Raw genomic sequence first — 25,332 nt, 5'->3', positions numbered from 1 at the left:
CGCGGCCCGGTCTGTGACCAGGCCTCCTGGTGGATCAGAGCCTGATCAACCAGGCTGTTGCTGCTGGCTGCACGCAAACCAACGTACGAGCCACAGCCCGGCTGGTCAGGAACCGACTTTAGGTGCTTGTCCAGTGCCAGCTTGAAGACTGCCAGGGGTCTGTTGGTAATCCCCCTTATGTATGCTGGGAGGCAGTTGAACAGTCTCGGGCCCCTGACACTTATTGTATGGTCTCTTAACGTGCTAGTGACACCCCTGCTTTTCATTGGGGGGATGGTGCATCGTCTGCCAAGTCTTTTGCTTTCGTAGTGAGTGATTTTCGTGTGCAAGTTCGGTACTAGTCCCTCTAGGATTTTCCAGGTGTATATAATCATGTATCTCTCCCGCCTGCATTCCAGGGAATACAGGTTTAGGAACCTCAAGCGCTCCCAGTAATTGAGGTGTTTTATCTCCGTTATGCGCGCCGTGAAGGTTCTCTGTACATTTTCTAGGTCAGCAATTTCACCTGCCTTGAAAGGTGCTGTTAGTGTGCAGCAATATTCCAGCCTAGATAGAACAAGTGACCTGAAGAGTGTCATCATGGGCTTGGCCTCCCTAGTTTTGAAGGTTCTCATTATCCATCCTGTCATTTTTCTAGCAGATGCGATTGATACAATGTTATGGTCCTTGAAGGTGAGATCCTCCGACATGATCACTCCCAGGTCTTTGACGTTGGTGTTTCGCTCTATTTTGTGGCCAGAATTTGTTTTGTACTCTGATGAAGATTTAATTTCCTCGTGTTTACCATATCTGAGTAATTGAAATTTCTCATCGTTGAACTTCATATTGTTTTCTGCAGCCCACTGAAAGATTTGGTTGATGTCCGCCTGGAGCCTTGCAGTGTCTGCAATGGAAGACACTGTCATGCAGATTCGGGTGTCATCTGCAAAGGAAGACACGGTGCTGTGGCTGACATCCTTGTCTATGTCGGATATGAGGATGAGGAACAAGATGGGAGCGAGTACTGTGCCTTGTGGAACAGAGCTTTTCACCGTAGCTGCCTCGGACTTTACTCTGTTGACGACTACTCTCTGTGTTCTGTTAGTGAGGAAATTATAGATCCATCGACCGACTTTTCCTGTTATTCCTTTAGCACGCATTTTGTGCGCTATTACGCCATGGTCACACTTGTCGAAGGCTTTTGCAAAGTCTGTATATATTACATCTGCATTCTTTTTGTCTTCTAGTGCATTTAGGACCTTGTCGTAGTGATCCAATAGTTGAGACAGACAGGAGCGACCTGTTCTAAACCCATGTTGCCCTGGGTTGTGTAACTGATGGGTTTCTAGATGGGTGGTGATCTTGCTTCTTAGGACCCTTTCAAAGATTTTTATGATATGGGATGTTAGTGCTATTGGTCTGTAGTTCTTTGCTGTTGCTTTACTGCCCCCTTTGTGGAGTGGGGCTATGTCTGTTGTTTTTAGTAACTGTGGGACGACCCCCGTGTCCATGCTCCCTCTCCATAGGATGGAAAAGGCTCGTGATAGGGGCTTCTTGCAGTTCTTGATGAACACGGAGTTCCATGAGTCTGGCCCTGGGGCAGAGTGCATGGGCATGTCATTTATCGCCTGTTCGAAGTCATTTGGCGTCAGGATAACATCGGATAGGCTTGTGTTAATAAATTTTGTGGCTCTCTCATAAAAAATTCATTTTGATCTTCGACTCTCAGTCTGGTTAGCGGCTTGCTAAAAACTGAGTCATATTGGGACTTGAGTAGCTCACTCATTTCCTTGCTGTCATCTGTGTAGGACCCATCTTGTTTAAGTAGGGGCCCAATACTGGACGTTGTTCTCGACTTTGATTTGGCATAGGAGAAGAAATACTTTGGGTTTCTTTCGATTTCATTTATGGCTTTTAGTTCTTCCCGCGATTCCTGACTCCTATAAGATTCCTTTAGCTTAAGTTCGATGCTTGCTATTTCTCTGACCAGTGTCTCCCTACGCATTTCAGATATATTGACCTCTTTTAGCCGCTCTGTTATTCTTTTCCGTCGCCTGTAAAGGGAGCGCCTGTCTCTTTCTATTTTACATCTACTCCTCCTTTTTCTTAGAGGAATAAGCCTTGTGCATACATCGAGTGCCACCAAGTTAATCTGTTCTAGGCATAAGTTGGGGTCTGTGTTGCTTAGTATATCTTCCCAGCTTATATCGGTTAGGACTTGGTTTACTTGGTCCCACTTTATGTTTTTGTTATTGAAGTTGAATTTGGTGAATGCTCCCTCGTGACTAGTCTCATTATGTCGGTCTGGGGCTCCACGCATACATGTCTGAACCTCAATTATGTTGTGATCTGAGTATATTGTTTTTGATATGGTGACATTTCTTATCAGATCATCATTGTTAGTGAAGATGAGGTCTAATGTATTCTCCAGTCTAGTAGGCTCTATTATTTGCTGGTTTAAATTGAATTTTGTGAAGAGATTTAAAAGCTCGTGTGAGTGTGAGTTTTCATCAGAGCTGCCTCCTGGTGTTATTACTGCAACAATATTATTTGCTATATTCCTCCATTTTAGGTGCCTTAAGTTGAAATCCCCTAGGAGCAAGATGTTGGGTGCAGGAGCTGGAAGATTTTCCAGACAGTGGTCAATTTTTAACAGCTGTTCCTGGAATTGCTGGGATGTTGCATCCGGAGGCTTGTAGACTACCACAATGACTAGGTTTTGGTTCTCGACCTTTACTGCTAAAACTTCCACTACATCATTTGAGGCATTAAGCAGTTCTGTGCAAACAAGTGACTCTGCAATGTACAGGCCAACCCCCCCCCCCCCGTTTGCCTGTTCACTCTGTCACATCTGTATAGGTTGTAACCTGGGATCCATATTTCGTTGTCCAAGTGATCCCTTATGTGGGTCTCAGTGAAAGCCGCGAACATTGCCTTTGCCTCTGCAAGCAGTCCACGGATGAAAGGTATTTTGTTGTTTGTTGCTGGCTTTAGACCCTGTATATTTGCAAAGAAGAATGTCATCGGACTGGTGGTATTGTTGGTACTGGGGGGGGGGGATTTTTTTCCGGCATTAGTATCTGTATCTGTTGGTTTGGAGTGGAGGCCATCGACTGTGGTTCCACTCCAGGAATGACTGGATTTGGTGTACGATTTCTGCCATTTCCTGCCAGTTTTTTTTCCTTCCTGGCACTAAAAAAACCTCTCCCTCTTGAGTGGCTGTGACTACCCAGGTTTTCCCATGGCCTGGATGTTTTGTATCTTTTTGTCCCCTTTAGATGGTGTGCCTTGCAATTTAAGTTATAGCACAGTTTCCTGTACTGAAGAGGTACACAGTTCAGGGTGAAAAAGCTTACAGGAAGGGAGTTTGCATTTTCCTGTTGTCATATGGGCATGGCATTTTCTAGGGTGGTCATAGTTGCACGTCCCGTCTGTTTTTCCAGATTTCCCATGCCTGCAGATACCAAGTGCATAGTATGTGCACAGGCTTGGTTTCCGTTTGCCTTGGGTTTCTGTGACTGTATTTCCTGTTGGTGCATGTTTCCCTGTCTTACTCCTATCCTCTCTAGCACCAACAATGGAGCTCCCACCAGTTGTTTTTGGTAATATATCCTCACTATTGCTAGTGGAGTCCTCTTGTTTGCTATTTCCTGCAGTATTTCTAGTTTGCAATATTGGTTTTATCTTATCTTTGACTACACTTGCTTCCCTACTACGGCTCCTGTCCCCTATGAGGTCATTTATATGTATTCCTTCCTGCGTATAATTCCCGACTACCTGGACAAAATCTCCAGCTTCACCATTACTGTCCCCCAGGACAGCACCTCCAGCTTCACCATTACTGTCTCCCAGGACAGCATCTCCAGCTTCACCATTACTGTCTCCCAGGACAGCACCTCCAGCTTCACCATTACTGTCTCCCAGGACAGCACTATCAGCCCCACATTTACTGACTACCAGGACTTCACCTCCAGCCTTACAGTTTCTGACTACATGGCCAGTATCAAGGGCAGTACCATTCAGCCCAGACATTTTATGTTCCCATCTGTTGTAGAAAGCTTCCAGGTTGTCTATGAAAGCAGCTTTGATGTTGTCCTCTTTTAATACCCTTGTGATTTTAGTCCACAGATTTATCTCATTTGGGCATACCCAAAAACACTTCCCTGTTTTAATACTGCTTGTAGCTAGTTCTTGGATATCTGCACAAGGGGCGTGACACCAATTTCCACAAAAATGACAATTTATCCATGTGGAAGCCCGTTTGTTTGATTGACCGCAGACTACACAGAGCTTCATAATTTGAATGGTTGATTTACTGTAATTCCACTAGCAACCTCTTGAATATTCTATTAATAACCTCCTTAAATGAAGCTCTAGCTATTTGTATTTCTATTTCTAACTGTACTTGTATATTGGACAGCTTACCGTGCACGTTCCTGATTTATATTTATTGTTTGTGTTTATAAGGGCGCCTACAACCCCATCCGTTTACAGTCTGTTTTATTGTCCAACGAATCCGTTTGAAACCAGTCAAGGGTTCGGACCAGTCAAGGGTTCAGACTCACATATTTGTGGTTGCAGGGGTCGAGACTCAGCCCATGTCTCTGCCAGGGGCCAGTGTGTGTATGTGTGTGTGTGTGTGTACTTGCCCATTTGTACTCACCTATTTGTGGTTGCAGGGGTCGAGACTCAGCTTCTAGCCCTTCCTCTTCACTGATCGCTATTAGGTCCTTTCTCTCCCTGCTCCATGAGCTTTATCATACCTCATCTTGAAACTATGTATGGTTCCTACCTCCACTACATCACTCGAAAGACTATTCCACTTCCTGACAACTCTATGACTGAAAAAAAATACTTCCTAGCATCTTTTTTACTCATCAGGGTCTTCAGCTTCCAGCAGTAACCCCTTGTTTCTGTATCCCATCTTTGGAACATCCTGTCTCTGTTCACCTGATCTATTTCTCGCAGTATTTTATATGTCATTATCATGTCTCCCCTGACCCTCCTGTTCTCCAGCGTCGTCAGGCCGATTTCCCTTAACCTTTCTTCGTAGGACATTTCCCTTAGCCCTGGAACTAGCCTTGTTGCAAACCTTTGCACTTTCTCTAATTTCCTGACGTGCTTGATCAAGTGCGGGTTCCAAACTGGTGCTGCATACTCCAGTATGGGACTGACGTACACGGTGTACAGTATCCGGAGTCGTGCGTGTGTGTGTTAGTGTGTATGTTAGTGTGTACTCACCTATTTGTGGTTGCAGGGGTCGAGTCTTAGCTCCTGGCCCCGCCTCTTCACTGGTTGCTACTTGGTCCTCTCTCTCCCTGCTCCATGAGCTTTATCAAACCTCGTCTTAAAACTATATATGGTTCCCGCCTCCACTACGTCACTTTCTAGGCTATTCCACTGCCTGACAACTCTATGAGTGAAGAAATACTTCCTAATATTCCTTTGACTCATCTGAGTCTTCAACTTCCAATTGTGACCCCTTGTTTATGTGCCCCCTCTCTGGAACATCCTGTTTTTGTCCACCTTGTCTATTCCGCGCAGTATTTTGTTTGTTGTTATCATGTCTCCCTTGACCCTCCTGTCCTCCAGTGTCGTCAGGCCGATTTCCCTTAACCTTTCTTCGTAGGACATTACCCTGAGCTCTGGAACTAACCTTGTCGCAAACCTTTGCACTTTCTCTAATTTCTTGACGTGTTTGATCAAGTGCGGATTCCAAACAGGTGCTGCATACTCCAGTATGAGCCTGACGTACACTGTGTACAGCGTCTTGAACGATTCCTTACTAAGGTATCGGAATGCTGTTCTCAGGTTTGCCAGGCGCCCATATGCTGCAGCAGTTATCTGCTTGATGTGTGCTTCCGAAGACGTCCTCGGTGTTATAGTCACCCCAAATTCTTTCTCCTTGAGTGAGGTTTCCAGTCTTTGGCCACCTAGACTATACTCCGTCTGCGGTCTTCTGTGCCCTTCCCCGATCTTCATGACTTTGCATTTGGTGGGGTTAAATTCGAGAAGCCAGTTGCTGGACCAGGTGTCCAGTCTGTCCAGGTCTCTTTGAAGTCCTGCCTGATCCTCATCTGATTTAATTCTCCTCATTAACTTCACATCATCTGCGAGCAGGGACACCTCTGAGTCTAACCCTTCCATCATGTCGTTCACATATACCAAAAATAGCACTGGTCCTAGGACCGACCCCTGTGAGACCCCGCTCGTCACAGGTGCCAACTGTGATACCTCATCACGTACCATGACTCGTTGTTGCCTCCCTGTCCGGTATTCTCTGATCCATTGCAGTGCCCTTCCTGTTATATGCGCCTGATCCTCTAGCTTCTGCACTAATCTCTTGTGAGGAACTGTGTCGAAGGCCTTCTTGCAGTCCAAGAAGATGCAATCAACCCACCCTTCTCTCGTGTCTTCTGTTACTTTATCATAAAACTCCAGAAGGTTTGTGATACAGGATTTGCCTTCCATGAATCCATGCTGGTTGTCGTTTATACTCTTGTTCCGTTCCAGGTGCTCCACCACTCTCCTGATAATCTTCTCTATGACTCTGCATGCTATACATGTTCTGCCTTCCCAGAGTCCTTCCTGTCTCCACTGTGAATACTTCCTTAAATCTCGTGTTGAGCTCCTTACATACCTCTTGATCGTTTCTTGTGAGTTCCCCACCTTCTTTCCCCAGTCTGATCACCTGGTCTTAGACTGTTGTCTTCCTCCTAATGTGGCTATACAGCAGTTTCGGGTCAGACTTGACTTTCGATGCTATGTCATTTTCGTGTTGTCGCTGGGCCTCCCTCCTCATCTGTGCATACTCGTTTCTGGCTCTTCGACTAATCTCCTTATTTTCCTGGATTCTTTGCCTTCTGTACTTTTTAATTCTCTAGTGCACTTAGTTTTTGCCTCCTTACACCTTTGAGTAAACCAAGGACTCGCTTTGGTCTTCTATTATTTCTGTTACCCTTGGGAACAAAACTTTCCTCGGCCTCCTTGCATTTTGTTGTTACGTATTCCATCACACACACTGTGTGTGTGTGTGTGTGTGTGTGTGTGTGTGTGTGTGTGTGTGTGTGTGTGTGTGTGTGTGTGAGTGTGTAAGTGCTTGTTTGTGAGTGGATACGTGTCAGCATGTGCGTGCACAGGTGCTTCGTTGTGAGTGGATAAGTGTCAGCATGTGCGTGCACACGTGCTTGTGTGTACTCACCTATTTGTGGTTGCAGGGGTCGTGTCATAGCTCCTGGCCCAGCTTCTTCATTGATCGCTACTAGGTCCTTATACCTCCCTGACCAATGCATAAAATCACTGCCTTCCTCTCTTCATAAAAATTTAATAGTTCCTCCAAATATTCCCATCTTCCTAATACCTCCAACTCTCCCTCTGTTCGTTCCCTAGGCCTTCTCAGTTTATAAATATTACTTCAAAACTTTTTCTTATTCTCAGTAAAATATATTGATAGCACCTAACCCACTCTCTCATTTCCTTTCTTATACATTCCTTTACTACTCTCTTAACCTCCCTTATTCTCTTCATATATTCCTCCCTCCTAATATCATCTGAGCTTTGTAATAACCTCTCACATACTTTTTTCTCTTACCAATCTCTTTACCTCATCATTCCACCACTCACTCCTCTTCCCTCCCACAACCACCCTTCTATATCCACAAACTTCTGCTACACACTCACACACTGTACTCATAAACCTAAACCACACCTCTTCACCCTCCTATTATTATTATTATTATTATTATTATTATTATTATTGTTGTTGTTGTTGTTGTTGTTGTTGTTGTTGTTGTTGTTGTTGTTGTTGTTGTTATCGACACACTTGGCAGTGGTAATCTCATCTTTAAAAACAAATACTTGTTAATTTTGCAATGAAGCAACTAATATTGAGAGAGAGAGAGAGAGAGAGAGAGAGAGAGAGAGAGAGAGAGACTGTGGGCTGGTTCATTTAGGTAGTGGTGATTGGTTAAAGTAGGACCCATCATGGATCTATGGCACCATAATGAACATATTAATGACTATGATGCACCGCTATCACCGGTGATGGCGCACCACCACTACTACTCCTGTTGATGCACCACCACCACCACCACCACCACCACCACCACCACCACCACCACTACACCTGTTGCTGTATCACCCCTATCACCACCACTACTGTTGATGCACCACCACCACCACCACTACACCTGTTGATGTATCACCCCTACCACCACCACTACTGTTGATGCACCACCACCACCACCACTACACCTGTTGCTGTATCACCCCTACCACCACCACTACTGTTGATGCACCACCACCACTACACCTGTTGCTGTATCACCCCTACCACCACCACTACTGTTGATGCACCACCACCACCACCACTACACCTGTTGCTGTATCACCCCTACCACCACCACTACTGTTGATGCACCACCACCACCACTACACCTGTTTATGTATCACTCCTACCACCACCACTACTGTTGATGCACCACCACCACTACACCTGTTGCTGTATCACCCCTACCACCACCACTACTGTTGATGCACCACCACCACCACCACCACCACCACTACACCTGTTGATGTATCACCCCTACCACCACCACTACTGTTGATGCACCACCACCACCACCACCACTACACCTGTTGCTGTATCACCCCTACCACCACCACTACTCCTGTTGATGCACCACCACCACCACCACCACTACACCTGTTGATGTATCACCCCTACCATCACCACTACTCTTGTTGATGCACCACCACCACTACACCTGTTGATGTATCACCACTACCACCACCACTACTCCTGGTGATGCACCACCACCACCACCACTACACCTGTTGATGTATCACTCCTACCACCACCACTACTCCTCTTGATGCACCACCACCACCTGTTGATGTATCACCACTACAGTATTTATTGATGTTACACCACCACCACTAAACCTGTTGATGTATCACCATCAATACCACACCTGTCCATGAATCACCACCACCACGCCTGCTGATACACCACCACCACACCTGCTGCTGTATTATCACCACCAGCATACCTGTTGATGTACCATCAACACACCTACCGATATATCACCACCAGACCTGTTGATGCATCACCTTCACCACATCTGTTGCTGCACCACCATCACCACACCTGTTTATTCACCGCTACCAAACCTGTTAATGTATCATCACCACCACCACACCTGTTGATGTATCACCACCACACCTGTTGATGCACCACCACCACACCTGTTAATGTATCACCACCACCACTACACCTACCTGGAGGTTATTCCGGGAATCAATGCCCCCGCGGCCCGGTCCACAACCAGGCCTCCCGGTGGATCAGGGCCTGATCAACCAGGCTGTTACTGCTGGCCGCACACAGTCCAACGTACGAACCACAGCCCGGCACTGACTTTAGGTATTTGTCCAGCTCTCTCTTGAAGGCAGCCAGGGGTTTATTGGTAATTCCCCTTATGCTTGGTGGGAGGCTGTTGAACAGTCTTGGGCCCCGGACACTTATGGTACACTTAGTGTACCAACGGCGCCCCTACTTTTAATTGGGGGTATTTTGCATCGCCTGCCCAGTCTTTTACTTTCGTAGGGAGTGATTTCTGTGTGCAGATTTGGGACCATTCCTTCCAGGATTTTCCAAGTGTAGATTATGATATATCTCTCCCTCCTGCGTTCCAACGAGTACAAGTCAAGTGCTTCCAAGCGTTCCCAGTAGTTAAGGTGCTTGACAGAACTTATACGTGCAGTAAAGGTTCTCTGTACACTCTCTAGATCTGCAATTTCACCTGCTTTGAACGGAACACCCTACCTGAAAACTCTAGAACTGCAGACACATTCATCACTTTCAAAACTACAGTTAGAAAACATCTTATCTCCCTGATCCACCCCGACAACTAACTACATGATAACCACCTGGTGGTTCACAATTACACTCACTCACCCATTGACTATAAACACAGAAATACTAATCTTAATCTTAAAATAATGAATCCTAACTAGTCATAAGTTTGCCTATGATACTCCAATATAGACACTTTGTATTGTGCCAAAACAAAAGCATTCACATTGCTAAACTCACAAATTATAATGTAGTCACATAGCCTTAATACCATAATCTGTAAGGATTTAATGGTAAGAATTAATCTAAGTCTGCTCGAAATGCCTAGCCATGCTAGGTGTCCTAGTGGCCCCCTCTGTAATTAGTATTTTATAACATGTAAACCACACAATATCCAAAACCTGTAAACCCCACATTGTAACCCTTATAGAGAATAAACTTGAATGAATGAATGAGATGTTAATGTACAGCAATATTCCAGTCTGGAGACAACAAGTGATTTGAAAAGGATCATCATTGACTTGGCATCTCTCGTCTTGAACGTTCTCATTATCCATCTTATCATTTTCTTTGCACCTGTGATCGTGGCACTGTTGTGATCCTTGAAAGTGAGATCCTCAGACATTACTTCTCCCAGGTCCCTTACATTATTTTTCCGCTCTATTGTATGACCAGAGTTTGTAGTATACTCTGTTCTAGTTATTATCCCCTCCAGTTTTCCATAACGGAGCAGTTGGAATTTGTCCTCATTGAACATCATATTGTTTTCCGTTGCCCACTGGAAAACTTTGTTTATATCTTCTTGGAGGTGAACCGTGTCCTCAATAAATGACAGCCTCATGCAGATCCTAGTATCATCTGCAAAGGATGATACGGTGCTGTGGGTTATATCTCTGTCTATGTCTGATATGAGTTTGAGGAACAGGATGGGGGCGAGTACTGTGCCTTGTAGAACAGAGCTCTGCACTTTGGCAGCATCCGATTTAACTCTGTTTACCACTACTCTTTGTGTTCGATTGGTTATGAAGTTGAAGATCCATCTCCCCAGTTTGCCAGTTATTCCTTTAGCACGTATTTTGTGCGCTATTATGCCATGATCTCACTTGTCAAACGCTTTTGCAAAGTCTGTGTATATTACAGCTGCATTCTGATTTTCTTCCAGTGCATCCAAGGCCTTATCATAGTGATCCAGTAGTTGTGAGAGGCAGGAGCGACTTGCCCTGAACCCATGTTGCCCTGGATTGTGCAGTTTTTGGGAATCCAGGTGGTTTGCAATCCTGCTTCTTAGCACTCTTTCAAAGATTTTTATGATGTGAGACGTTAGAGCTATTGGTCTATAGTTCTTAGCTAATGCTTTGCTGCCACCTTTATGGAGTGGGGCTATATCCGTTGTTTTAAGTGACTGTGGAATTTCACCCATGTCCAAGCTCCTCCTCCATAGTGTACTTAGGGCACGCGAGAGGGGTTTCTTGCAGTTCTTAATGAATACAGAGTTCCACGAGTCTGGGCCCGGGGCTGAGTGCATGGGCATGTCAATGGCTTTTTCAAAGTCTATCGGAGTTAGGGTAATGTCGGAAATCTGGCATACATTTATGGAGTTATGAGGCTCATTCATGAAGAAATCATTTGGGTCGTCGATCCTCAGACTGATTAGTGGCTCACTAAACACAGAGTCGTACTGGGATTTCAGTATTTCACTCATTTCCTTGTTGTCATCTGTGTAAGTCCCATCCTGTCTGAGTAAGGGCCCAATACTAGATGTGGTATTTGCCTTGTTTTTGGCATGTGAAAAGAAATATTTCGAATTTCTTTCAATTTCACTAATAGCTTTAAGCTCCTCTTGTCTCTCCTGGTTCCTGTAAGAGTCATTTAACTTAAGTTCGATAGTTTCCACTTCCCTGGTCAGCGCCTCCTTCCGTGTATCAGATATTCTAGCACTCCTGAGGAGCTCAGTGATTCTTCGTCGTCTTCTGTAAAGGAAGCATCTTTCTCTCTCCAGTTTACTCCTGCTCATTTTCTTTCTTAGGGGAATATGCCTAGAACATGCTTCAGCTGCCAGGAAGTTGATCCTTTCAAGGCACTGGTCTGGATCCATGTCATTTAAGACATCTTCCCAACATGTTTCATTTAAGACATGGTTTACCTGGTCCCAGTTGATGTATCACCACCACCACCACCACACCTGCTGATGTATCACCACCACCACTACCACACCTGCTGATGCATCACCACCACCACCACCACCACACCTGCTGATGCATCACCACCACCACCACACCTGTTGATGTATCACCACCGCCCCCACACCTGCAGATGTATCACCACCACACCTATTGATGCATCACAGCGACACCTGTTGATGCACCACCACCACACCTGCCGATGTATTGCCACCACACCTGCTGATGCATCACCACCACCACCACACCTGTTGATGCACCACCACCGCCAAACCTGTTGATGCACCATCACCACCAAGCCTGTTAAGGCATCACCACTACCACACCTGTTGATGCACCACCACCACCATACTTTTTCATGTACCACCATCACTATCGCACCTGTTGCACCACCACTACACCTGCTGATGCGCCATCACCATCGCTACACTTGTTGGTCCACTACCACCACCACTGCATATGTTAACGCACCACCACTACTGCACCTGTTGATGCACCACCGCCACTACTACACCTGTTGATGCACCACCATTACACCTGTTGATGCACCACACAGAAGTCTTGTGATTAATGTCATAAGTAACACGCACACACACACACACACACACCACACTCACACACCACACTCACACACACACACACACACACACACACACACACACATATATATATATATATATATATATATATATATATATATATATATATATATATATATATATATATATATATATATATATATATATATATATGCAAAACAACCACTCTGAAAGAATAGAGAAATTCCAAGCGCTTTCGTGAGTAGTCACGAAAGCGCTTGGAATTTCTCTATTCTTTCACAGTGGTTGTTTTGCATATTCTGAAATCACCTGTTTACTGTGATCTTATTGCATATATATATATATATATATATATATATATATATATATATATATATATATATATATATATATATATATATATATATATATATATATATATATATATATATATATATATCGTGCCGAATATGTTAAACTGGTCAATTAGCAAGAACTCATTTAAAATTAAGTCATTTCTATAATTTTTTTTATACGTTTAAATTATTATTATTATTATAATCAAGGGAGAAGCGCTAAACCCGGTGGATTATACAGCGCCTGGAGGGGGGATGTGGAAGGCATTCAGGCTTAATTCGGGGAACTGGAGCACAGATTCAATTCCCTAAATCAAGAGCCCCTCACCAACATCAAGGAACCTTCCTTGAGGGGTTTATACGTTTAAAGATTTATATTTTTTTCATTTATGTTAATGCAAAAAATAATAATTTTGTACCAAAAAAAAAAAAAAATAGAAAACTTACCTAACCTTATCATAACAAGCACAATTTAATTTAGCCTAATCCAGCTAAACAGATTTTAGATAAGTTTACAGTAATTTAATAATAAACAAACACAATGAAATATATTTTTCTCGTTAGGTTCAGAATGATTTTTGCGAAATTATTGCATACACAAATTTTCGCTCACCTTATTCGGCAAGAAGAGCATTGCTATTTAAGTTAAAATCACAAGTTTTACCTATTCGGCACCCTATATATAAGCAACACTCACATTTTTATAAGTAAAGACTTACCAAGCTTATTTTAGAACACGAATCAGCATGGAAGAACAGCAGCAAAAATACCACACATCCTCACTGCTCGACCGCTGAGCAGGCACTGCTGGTGCTGGCAGCGGGGAGGCATCACCAGCACCAGCAGGGAGTCCTGTTACTCTACGGCCAAGTTACCTAATTACTGGGGGGACGAAACAGCAGTGAGTAACTAGGGGAAAACTTCACTTTCCGGGGGAGAAGCAGGGAATAACTAGGGGAAAACTTCACTTTCCGGGGGAGAAGCAGGGAATAACTAGGGGAAAACTTCACTTTCCGGGGGAGAAGCAGGGAATAACTAGGGGGAAACTTCACTTTCCGGGGAAAAACTTCCGGGGGGTGGGAATTAAGGGAAACCTTCACGGCGCGCATAACGGAGATAAAACACCTCAATTACTGGGAACGCTTGAGGTTCCTAAAACTGTATTCCCTGGAACGCAGGCGGGAGAGATACATGATTATATACACCTGGAAAATCCTAGAGGGACTAGTACCGAACTTGCACACGAAAATCACTCACTACGAAAGCAAAAGACTTGGCAGACGATGCAACAGCCCCCCCAATGAAAAGCAGGGGTGTCACTAGCACGTTAAGAGACCATACAATAAGTGTCAGGGGCCCGAGACTGTTCAACTGCCTCCCAGCATACATAAGGGGGATTACCAATAGACCCCTGGCAGTCTTCAAGCTGGCACTGGACAAGCACCTGACCACCCGGGCTGTGGCTCGTACGTTGGATTGCGTGTAGCCAGCAGTAACAGCCTGGTTGATCAGGCTCTGATCCACCAGGAGGCCTGGTCACAGACCGGGCCGCGGGGGCGTTGACCCCCGGGACTCTCTCCAGGCAAACTCCAGGTAAGGGTTTAGGGGGACAGACTTGGTATATAATCCTCACTTCCTGCCTGGGCAAGGCTTCAGGAACCAGGATTCATGGGGAAGATTTGGATTTTACCGCAGAAGTTACTAGTTTATTGTGTACCTCGTAACCATCCTCTGAATGGTAGTGCGAGAGCATATGGATACACAAAATACCTACTAGGAACTTGTCTCCAAAAGGGTTTACAAGAATACACTCGGATTTATTTATTCAGTGCACTATCTGTTACAAGCAAATTTAGGAAATTTGCTTAGTATATCTGGTATCTCAGTTTTATTAATAATTATTAAACTGTCTGTCTCTACATTTTTCAGTAAGTGGACAATAAAGTACATAGTGTTCAAGATAGTGATCATAAGACCGATCACATAATTTGCATTTAGTTTGATTATCATCTGTGTGTTTGTAACTAAGCTTAAACCTGGTTACAACAACATCAGTTGTTAGTCTGTGCAAGACAGGTATAAAATACCGACAATATGAAAGTTAAGGCACATGTGCAACATCTGGATATCTTTATTGTAGACGTTTCGCCATCCAGTGGCTTTATCAATACAGATTCTAGGACATAATTGGAAGACAGTAGAACTATATACAAAAGATGAGGTAATCAGTCCCTCAGCCTTGGAGTTAGTGTTGACAGCATCGTGGTGGAGGAGAATCTGGAGCAAAGGCAAGAAGACTGGCGGTTATATAGGTGTCAGTGGAAAAGGACGTGTAGCAGACGAGGATATAGTCACTGGTAGGCGGGATTCCTCAGTGGAAGTAGGTCCTACCCAAAGGGATGGGTTAGTAGTAGTAGCAGTGAAGGTCTTGTGGATGTCCTCTGAACCAAGATTCCTATATAAGACGCCTATATAACCGCCAGTCTTCTTGCCTTTGCTCCAGATTCTCCTCCACCACGGTGCTGTGAACACTAACTCCAAGGCTGAGGGACTGATTATCTCATCTTTTGTATATAGTTCTACTGTCTTCCAATTATGTCCTAGAATCTGTATTGATAAAGCCACTGGATGGCGAAACGTCTACAATAAAGATATCCAGATGTTGCACATGTGTCTTAACTTTCATCAGTTAGCCTGTTCATATTGCAAATTATTCCATAAACTTAATTATCTACGTGCATGTTATTATAGTGGGTTATAGATCTAGTCAGGCTTCTAACTGGATTCCTATAACATTCATTTTCAATATTTACTTTTCTTCTATATTATTCCTAATGCTAAACACAGATACACTGAAGTTATATTATACACTTTACTTCAGGTACTTTTCCTGGCTAAAGTATCGCTTTTATTATGAAGGTTCTATACTGGTGCTGTATACACCAAGATTTACCGGACGCCTCATACAAAATCCCAGATTTTAGCGATAAATTTAAGACACTAATCACAAACACCAAATGAACAAGCACTACCTCCTCCTAGCCGGAGACTCCAACATCAACCAGCCAGTAACTCATTTCATCAACAATATGAACAACACTACTCATACCAACTATATCAAAACCAACCAGGCTAACTGAGACAAGTGCAGCCATAATTGATCATATATGGATTAATATACCAGCCCCACTTAAATTAGGGATGATCACAGACAGCACTACTGACCACTACCCCACCTTCCTCTTAACAAATACTGGTAAACAACCACTGGAATACAACCAGGGAGGTGGCCCGGTGGCCAAAGCTCCCACTTCACACACGGAGTGCCCGGGTTCGATTCCCGGCGGGTGGAAACATTTCGACACGTTTCCTTACTCCTGTTCACCTAGCAGCAAATAGGTACCTGGGTGTTAGTCGACTGGTGTGGGTCGCATCCTGGGGGACAAGATTAAGGACCCCAATTGAAATAAGTTAGACAGTCCTCGATGACGCACTGACTTTCTTGGGTTATCCTGGGTGGCTAACCCTCCGGGGTTAAAAATCCGAACGAAATCTTATCTTATCCAGGACGAGGCCTCAATAAGTAACTTCACAAAAGAGCTAGGTAAGATTGACTGGCCTACAAAATTCTCCGAGGCTAATGGTATCAATGATTGACTAGACATATTTCTAAACAAACTACTTAGACTACATAATAAACAGTTTCATAAAATTGAAACATTAAAAGTAAACGGCTAGGTTGCCCATGGCTACCCAACAGCATACTAAGATTCATTGATAAGAAACATCGGTATAAAAAACAGTACAGATCCTGGAGTTTACCTGGAGAGAGTTTCGGGGGTCAATGCCCCCGCGGCCCGGTCTGTGACCAGGCCTCCTGGTGGATCAGCGCCTGATCAACCAGGCTGTTGCTGCTGGCTGCACGCAAACCAACGTACGAGCCACAGCCCGGCTGATCAGGAACTGACTTTAGGTGCTTGTCCAGTGCCAGCTTGAAGACTGCCAGGGGTCTGTTGGTAATCACCCTTATGTGTGCTGGGAGGCAGTTGAACAGTCTCGGGCCCCTGACACTTATTGTATGGTCTCTTAACGTGCTAGTGACACCCCTGCTTTTCATTGGGGGGATGGTGCATCGTCTGCCAAGTCTTTTGCTTTCGTAGTGAGTGATTTTCGTGTGCAAGTTCGGTACTAGTCCCTCTAGGATTTTCCAGGTGTATATAATCATGTATCTCTCCCTCCTGCGTTCCAGGGAATACAGGTTTAGAAACCTCAAGCGCTCCCAGTAATTGAGGTGTTTTATCTCCGTTATGCGCGCCGTGAAAGTTCTCTGTACATTTTCTAGGTCGGCAATTTCACCTGCCTTGAAAGGTGCTGTTAGAGTGCAGCAATATTCCAGCCTAGATAGAACAAGTGACCTGAAGAGTGTCATCATGGGCTTGGCCTCCCTAGTTTTGAAGGTTCTCATTATCCATCCTGTCATTTTTCTAGCAGATGCGATTGATACAATGTTATGGTCCTTGAAGGTGAGATCCTCCGACATAATCACTCCCAGGTCTTTGACGTTGGTGTTTCGCTCTATTTTGTGGCCAGAATTTGTTTTGTACTCTGATGAAGATTTAATTTCCTCATGTTTACCATATCTGAGTAATTGAAATTTCTCATCGTTGAACTTCATATTGTTTTCTGCAGCCCACTGAAAGATTTGGTTGATGTCCGCCTGGAGCCTTGCAGTGTCTGCAATGGAAGACACTGTCATGCAGATTCGGGTGTCATCTGCAAAGGAAGACACGGTGCTGTGGCTGACATCCTTGTCTATGTCGGATATGAGGATGAGGAACAAGATGGGAGCTAGTACTGTGCCTTGTGGAACAGAGCTTTTCACCGTAGCTGCCTCGGACTTTACTCTGTTGACGACTACTCTATGTGTTCTGTTAGTGAGGAATTTATAGATCCATCGACCGACTTTTCCTGTTATTCCTTTAGCGCGCATTTTGTGCGCTATTGCGCCATGGTCACACTTGTCGAAGGCTTTTGCAAAGTCTGTATATATTACATCTGCATTCTTTTTGTCTTCTAGTGCATTTAGGACCTTGTTGTAGTGATCCAGTAGTTGAAACAGACAGGAGCGACCTGTTCTAAACCCATGTTGCCCTGGGTTGTGTAACTGATGGGTTTCTAGATGGGTGGTGATCTTGCTTCTTAGGACCCTTTCAAAGATTTTTATGATATGGGATGTTAGTGCTATTGGTCTGTAGTTCTTTGCTGTTGCTTTACTGCCCCCTTTGTGGAGTGGGGCTATGTCTGTTGTTTTTAGTAACTGAGGGACGACCCCCGTGTCCATGCTCCCTCTCCATAGGATGGAAAAGGCTCGTGATAGGGGCTTCTTGCAGTTCTTGATGAACACAGAGTTCCATGAGTCTGGCCCTGGGGCAGAGTGCATGGGCATGTCATTTATCGCCTGTTCGAAGTCATTTGGCGTCAGGATAACATCGGATAGGCTTGTGTTAATCAAATTTTGTGGTTCTCTCATAAAAAATTCATTTTGATCTTCGACTCTCAGTCTGGTTAGCGGCTTGCTAAAAACTGAGTCATATTGGGACTTGAGTAGCTCACTCATTTCCTTGCTGTCATCTGTGTAGGACCCATCTTGTTTAAGTAGGGGCCCAATACTGGGCATTGTTCTCGATTTTGATTTGGCATAGGAGAAGAAATACTTTGGGTTTCTTTCGATTTCATTTATAGCTTTTAGTTCTTCCCGCGATTCCTGACTCCTAAAGGATTCTTTTAGCTTAAGTTCGATGCTTGCTATTTCTCTGACCAGTGTCTCCCTGCGCATTTCAGATATATTGACCTCTTTTAGCCGCTCTGTTATTCTTTTCCGTCGCCTGTAAAGGGACCGCCTGTCTCTTTCTATTTTACATCTACTCCTCCTTTTTCTTAGAGGAATAAGCCTTGTGCATACATCGAGTGCCACCGAGTTAATCTGTTCTAGGCATAAGTTTGGGTCTGTGTTGCTTAGTATATCTTCCCAGCTTATATCGGTTAGGACTTGGTTTACTTGGTCCCACTTTATGTTTTTGTTATTGAAGTTGAATTTGGTGAATGCTCCCTCGTGACTAGTCTCATTTTGTCGGTCTGGGGCTCCTCGCATACATGTCTGAACCTCAATTATGTTGTGATCTGAGTATATTGTTTTTGATATGGTGACATTTCTTATCAGATCATCATTGTTAGTGAATATGAGGTCTAGTGTATTCTCCAGTCTAGTAGGCTCTATTATTTGCTGGTTTAAATTGAATTTTGTGCAGAGATTTAAAAGCTCGTGTGAGTGTGAGTTTTCATCAGAGCTGCCTCCTGGTGTTATTACTGCAACAATATTATTTGCTATATTCCTCCATTTTAGGTGCCTTAAGTTGAAATCCCCTAGGAGCAAGATGTTGGGTGCAGGAGCTGGAAGATTTTCCAGACAGTGGTCAATTTTTAACAGCTGTTCCTGGAATTGCTGGGATGTTGCATCCGGAGGCTTGTAGACTACCACAATGACTAGGTTTTGGTACTCGACCTTTACTGCTAAAACTTCCACTACGTCATTTGAGGCATTAAGCAGTTCTGTGCAAACAAGTGACTCTGCAATGTACAGGCCAACCCCCCCTTTTGCCTGTTCACTCTGTCACATCTGTATAGGTTGTAACCTGGGATCCATATTTCATTGTCCAAGTGATCCTTTATGTGGGTCTCAGTGAAAGCCGCGAACATTGCCTTTGCCTCTGCAAGCAGTCCACGGATGAAAGGTATTTTGTTGTTTGTTGCTGGCTTTAGACCCTGTATATTTGCAAAGAAGAATGTTATCGGACTGGTGGTATTGTTGGTACTGGGGGGGGATTTTTTTTCCGGCATTAGTATCTGTATCTGTTGGTTTGGAGTGGAGGCCATCGACTGTGGTTCCACTCCAGGAATGACTGGATTTGGTGTACGATTTCTGCCATTTCCTGCCAGTTTTTTTTCCTTCCTGGCACTAAAAAACCTCTCCCTCTTGAGTGGCTGTGGCTACCCAGGTTTTCCCATGGCCTGGATGTTTTGTATCTTTTTGTCCCCTTTAGATGGTATGCCTGGCAATTTAAGTTATAGCACAGTCTTTCCTGTACTGAAGAGGTACACATTTCAGGGTGAAAAAGCTTACAGGAAGGGAGTTTGCATTTTCCTGTTGTCATATGGGCATGGCATTTTCTAGGGTGGTCATAGTTGCACGTCCCATCTGTTTTTCCAGATTTCCCATGCCAGCAGATACCAAGTGCATAGTATGTGCACAGGCTTGGTTTCCGCTTGCCTTGGGTTTCTGTGACTGTATTCCCTGTTGGTGCATGTTTCCCTGTCTTACTTCTATCCTCCCTAGCACCAACGATGGAGCTCCCACCAGTTGTTTTTGGTAATTTATCCTCACTATTGCTATTGGAGTCCTCTTGTTTGCTATTTCCTGCGGAATTTCTAGTTTGCAATATTGGTTTTATCTTATCTTTGACTACACTTGTTTCCCTACTATGGCTCCTGTCCCCTATGAGGTCATTTATATGTATTCCTTCCTGCGTATAATTCCCGACTACCTGGACAAAATCTCCAGCTTCACCATTACTGTCTCCCAGGACAGTATCTCCAGCTTCACCATTTCTGTCTCCCAGGACAGCACCTCCAGCTTCACCATTACTGTCTCCCAGGACAGCACCTCCAGCTTTACTATTACTGTCTCCCAGGACATCACCTCCAGCCTTACAGTTTGTGACTACATGGCCAGTATCAAGGGCAGTACCATTCAGCCCAGACTTTTTATGTTCCCATCTGTTGTAGAAAGCTTCCAGGTTTTCTATGAAAGCAGCTTTGATGTTGTCCTCTTTTAATACCCTTGTGATTTTAGTCCACAGATTTTCCTCATTTGGGCATACCCAGAAACACTTCTCTGTTTTAATACTGCTTGTAGCTAGTTCTGGGATATCTGCACAAGGGGCGTGACACCAATTTCCACAAAAATGACAATTTATCCATGTGGAAGCCCGTTTGTTTGACTGACCACAGACTACACACAGCTTCATAATGATTTGAATGGTTGATTTACTGCAATTCTACTAGCAACCTCTTGAATATTATATTAATAACCTTAAATGAAGCTCTAGCTATTTGTATTTCTGTTTCTAACTCTTTTTGTATATATTGGACAGCTTACCGTCACGTTCCTGATTTTTAATGTTTGTGTTTATAAGGGCGCCTACAACCCCATCCGTTTACAGTCTGCTTTATTGTCCAACGAAACTGTTTGAAACCAGTCCCGGGTTCGGACCAGTCAAGGGTTCGGACCAGTCAAGGGTCCGGACCAGTCGATCTGCTCTGATCAGTGGGTCACTTATTTAAAACATACTGGTCGGTGATTTGAGCTAACACATGAAGGATCTACTGGAAATTGTTAAACAATATGCATCAGCTCTCACCAACCTAATAAGAAAGGCTAAGCAATTGTACTACTCCAGTAGATTCACTGAAACAAGAGGAGATATAAAAAAAAGACCTGGAAGACACTCTCTCATATTCTAGGCACCACAAACTAAAAAAAAAGAAACTAGGGATATTGTCCTCACTAAACCGAATGAAGCTCAACAACAGCCTATTGATACCGTTAACAAAATGACTTTTTTTCAACCACAGGATCAAATCTCACCAGTAAAATCCCAGGCACCAACGCCCGAGCAAGTGATTACTAAGGAATTCCGCAACCTCCTTCTATCCTGCACCAACCGAGCCCACAGAAATCACTACGATTATTAAGCCAGTTAAAAATAAATCAGGAAATCTGGCTCAAGTTCCTCCATTATTGTACAAACAAGCAGCTCATGTTCTCTCACCTGCTATTTCATTACTCTTTAACAAATCACTAGAAACCAGCACTTCCCCTGCATTAGCGAGGTTCACACCAATACACAAAGGTGGTGTCCACACAGATGTAAACAACTACAAGCCAATTTCAAACTTACCATTGCTATCCAAAATCTTCGAGAAACTCGTACACAAGGGATTATATTCCTTTATAACATCACAAAGCATCCTCAACCCTTGTCAGTTTGGCTTCAGTAAAAACAAAAGCACAAACGGCGTAATTGTAAAAATGCAAGACCTGCTTTACACTGTACTTAAAAAAAATGAATTTCCATTAGGACTCTTTATCGATACAGTGGACCACAGCATCCTACTCCACATACTTGAGCATTATGGCATAAGAAGCCATGCACTTACATATTTCAAATCCTACCTAACAGGCAGCAGTACGTTTAAGGACTCAACCTCATGAACAAGATCACTGGATACTGGAGTGCCACAGTGAAGTGTCCTTGATCCCCTGCTCTTCCTTTTATACATCAGTGATCTACCTAATGTTTCACAACACCTTAAACCAATTATCTTTGCTGACGACACCACTTATGTAATCTCTCACCCTAATCTTGCCTCACTCAACACTATTGTTAACGAAGAACTAGTAAAAATATCTACCTGAATGAGTGCTGATAAGCTTACACTTAATACTGACAAAACCTACATTCTGTTTGGGAACAGAACAGGTGCTGCCCAGCTGAACATAACGATTGACAACACTACTATTGCTATACATAATGAGGGCAAATTCCTGGACCTGCACCTTGACAGCAACCTTAAATTCCACACACATATCCAACAAATAACGGCTTTGTCAAGCCGTAACGGCTTGACAAAGCTCCTACAGAGCGAAACGTTGCCACAATAAAATGTCACATTAGTTGCACTTGTGTCCTTTTACTTTACATATTGTCGGTAATTCTACCAACATTATTACAAAATGCATCGCCATTACTTAAATTTATTAACTAAATTCAGTAGTGTAAAATGTCTCTACCAGACTTACCAAAACCATGTAACACCACCTGATATAATATACAATTCTCCTGTACTCACTCTAACTCATCTAATGACCATATGAACTATGTATTATTGCCTTACTATTCTTAACTTAATCTTTAAGTTTGCCCGAAATGCTCAGCATACAGGGGATTATTATTATTATTATTACAATCAAGGGGGAAGCGCTAAACCCGGAGGATTATACAGCGCCTGGGGGGGGGATGTGGAAGGCATTCAGGCTTAATTTGGGGAACTGGAGCACAGATCCAATTCCCTAAATCAAGAGCCCCTCACCAACATCAAGGAACCTTCCTTGAGGGGAGCATACAGGGGAGCTTTTGGTATGTACACCCAACTATTATATTCTTCTATACAACCACGTAATTTGTCAAAATAAAATATCTAATCTATCTAATCTAATCTAAAAACTTTTTTCCACTTACTTTCTTACTTTGGTCGAGATTTCTTTTCCGGACACAGGAAGGCAGGGTTCGATACGGCCTCAGCTGTCAGCGGCTCTATAAACCCCAACAACAACAAGGAGAAGAAACCTGGTTCGTCGCCAGTTTTGACTTGTTTTTTGTGAAAAAAATCAATTATGAGGTAATTTTTATACGAGTTCTTATTATTAATATGAGTCTGGAGTCAGTGACTATATACAGAGGTCTGTAGTAAGGTGAGGGGCCACACACAGGACAATAACAATAAGATCAACCAGAAGCCACAGTAAAGAAACTGATATAAACGCTACATAATAATAAGGATATGTTAAAGAAGGAAATTTAAAGTGAATATAGGACAGAACAAAGTGACGAAGATAACAGAGAGTTTGGTAATGAAAGTTTGGATATCTGATTGGAGGGAGGAAGTATGGAGGGAGTGAATGTGTTCAGATATTTGGGGGTGGATGTGTCAGCAGCTGAGTCTGTGAAAGATAAGTAAGTAAGTAAGTTTATTCAGGTATATACAAATACAGTTACATAGATTATTAAACATAGCAGCATATGTGTAGAGAACTCAGGATAACCCAAAAAAGTCAGACAAAGTGACTTATTATTATTATTATTATTATTATTATTATTATTATTATTATTATTATTATACTATAAAAGATATAATATTTTATTATTATACTATAAAGGATATATACTAGGAATAAAGTAAAAGAGTTATTTATATTTACATGTGTGTTAACTAAAAAATCAATAATAATTCTCCTCCCTATCTGTCACTACATTCATTAGGCACCTTTAGGCTGTCTTCTTGAACTGGTTCATGCTATGACTGGCTTTGACATGTGCAGGCAGTCTGTTCCATTTCTTTATTGCTGTATAATAAAAGGTGTTTGAAGCCTGGCCACTGACTGTGGCTACTACAAAGTTATGTTCTCTCCCTCTAGTACTATGATAACTTTGGTTCCCAACCTTGACAAAATTAGCACCAAGATATTCTGGACACTGTTTGTAAGCAATTTTATAAACTTGATTTAACTTCAGTTGTTTAACTCTGTCTTCAACATTCAGCATATCCAACTGTTGTAATTCATCCTGGCTTACATGCTCTCTTGGACCCAGCTCCAGGACCCATCTCCAGGACCCAGCTCCAGGACCCAGCTCCAGGATGAATACTACCATTTTGTTCTGGCTGATTTGCAGTTTATCTTTCAGTTTTTTGTCAAGGCAGAGTACCATGAATCATAGAATCATAGAAGTGATGAGGGGAAAGGGTGAGTAGTGCTCGGATGAATCTGTGAAGACAAAGAATGCTATTCATGGAAGCAAAGAGAGCAATGTATGAGAGTATAGTTATACCAATGTTCTTATATGGGTGTGAAGTATGGATGGTGAATGTTGCAACAAGGAGAAGGCTGGAGGCAGTGGAGATGTCATGTCTGAGAGCAGTGTGTGGTGTGAATATTATGCAGTGAATCCATAGTCTGGAAATTAGGAGGAGGTGTGTAGTTATTAAAAGTATTTTCTGGAGGGCTGAAGGGGAGGTTGTTGAGGTAGTTCAGACATTTAGAGAGGATGGAACACCCTTAACCCTTTGAGGGTTTTCGTCGTACTAGTACGTCTTACGCGTAGGGGTTTTTGACGTACTAGTACTCATAAATTCTAGCGACCTCAAATCTAGTGGGAGAAAGCTGGTAGGCCTTCATATGAAAGAATGGGTCTATGTGGTCAGTGTGCACAGTCTAAAAAAAATCCTGCAGCACACGGTGCATAATGAGAAAAAAAAAACTTTTTCCATTTTTTTTAATAAATCAGCGACTTTGCAGTGTATTTTCGTATAGTATTTATTGTTGTATTCTAGTTTTCTTGGTCTCATTTTATAGAATGGAAGACATATTACTGAAATTGAGATGATTTTGACTGGTTTTACAATGAAAGGTGCCTTGAAATTGAGCTCAAAGTAGGAGAAATGTTCGATTTTTACCAAACTTCAAAAGTAAACAAATCGTGCCAAGCGTGCAATACACGTCAACTGGTGAGTCTAATATTCTTTCACAA

At 43.2% G+C, this 25,332-nt stretch overlaps 2 protein-coding genes across 8 annotated transcripts in view; one reads left to right on the top strand and one right to left on the bottom strand.

Moving 5' to 3' along the window:
* LOC128691953 (beta-alanine transporter-like) overlaps nucleotides 1-13,764 on the bottom strand; it is a 145,604-nt gene extending 131,840 nt beyond the window's left edge. Inside the window, exon 1 of the mRNA XM_070082081.1 lies at nucleotides 13,627-13,764. The gene's annotated coding sequence lies outside the window, so the exon portion shown is untranslated. The remainder of the gene's footprint in view (nucleotides 1-13,626) is intronic.
* A 9,535-nt stretch (nucleotides 13,765-23,299) lies between these two features.
* Nucleotides 23,300-25,332, top strand: part of LOC128691943 (uncharacterized) — a 70,525-nt gene continuing 68,492 nt past the window's right edge. For 6 of the 7 annotated variants that reach the window (XR_011391058.1, XR_011391069.1, XR_011391057.1 and 3 more), the window contains exon 1: nucleotides 23,300-23,425. The gene's annotated coding sequence lies outside the window, so the exon portion shown is untranslated. The remainder of the gene's footprint in view (nucleotides 23,426-25,332) is intronic. The other variant, XM_070080068.1, reaches the window with a different exon arrangement.

This window comes from Cherax quadricarinatus, chromosome 6 (genome assembly GCF_038502225.1).
Source record: "Cherax quadricarinatus isolate ZL_2023a chromosome 6, ASM3850222v1, whole genome shotgun sequence".
In the NCBI taxonomy this organism is placed as follows: Eukaryota; Metazoa; Arthropoda; class Malacostraca; order Decapoda; family Parastacidae; genus Cherax; species Cherax quadricarinatus.
The sequence above is the reverse complement of the archived record's forward strand: the minus strand, read 5'-3'. Positions and strand labels throughout refer to the sequence as shown.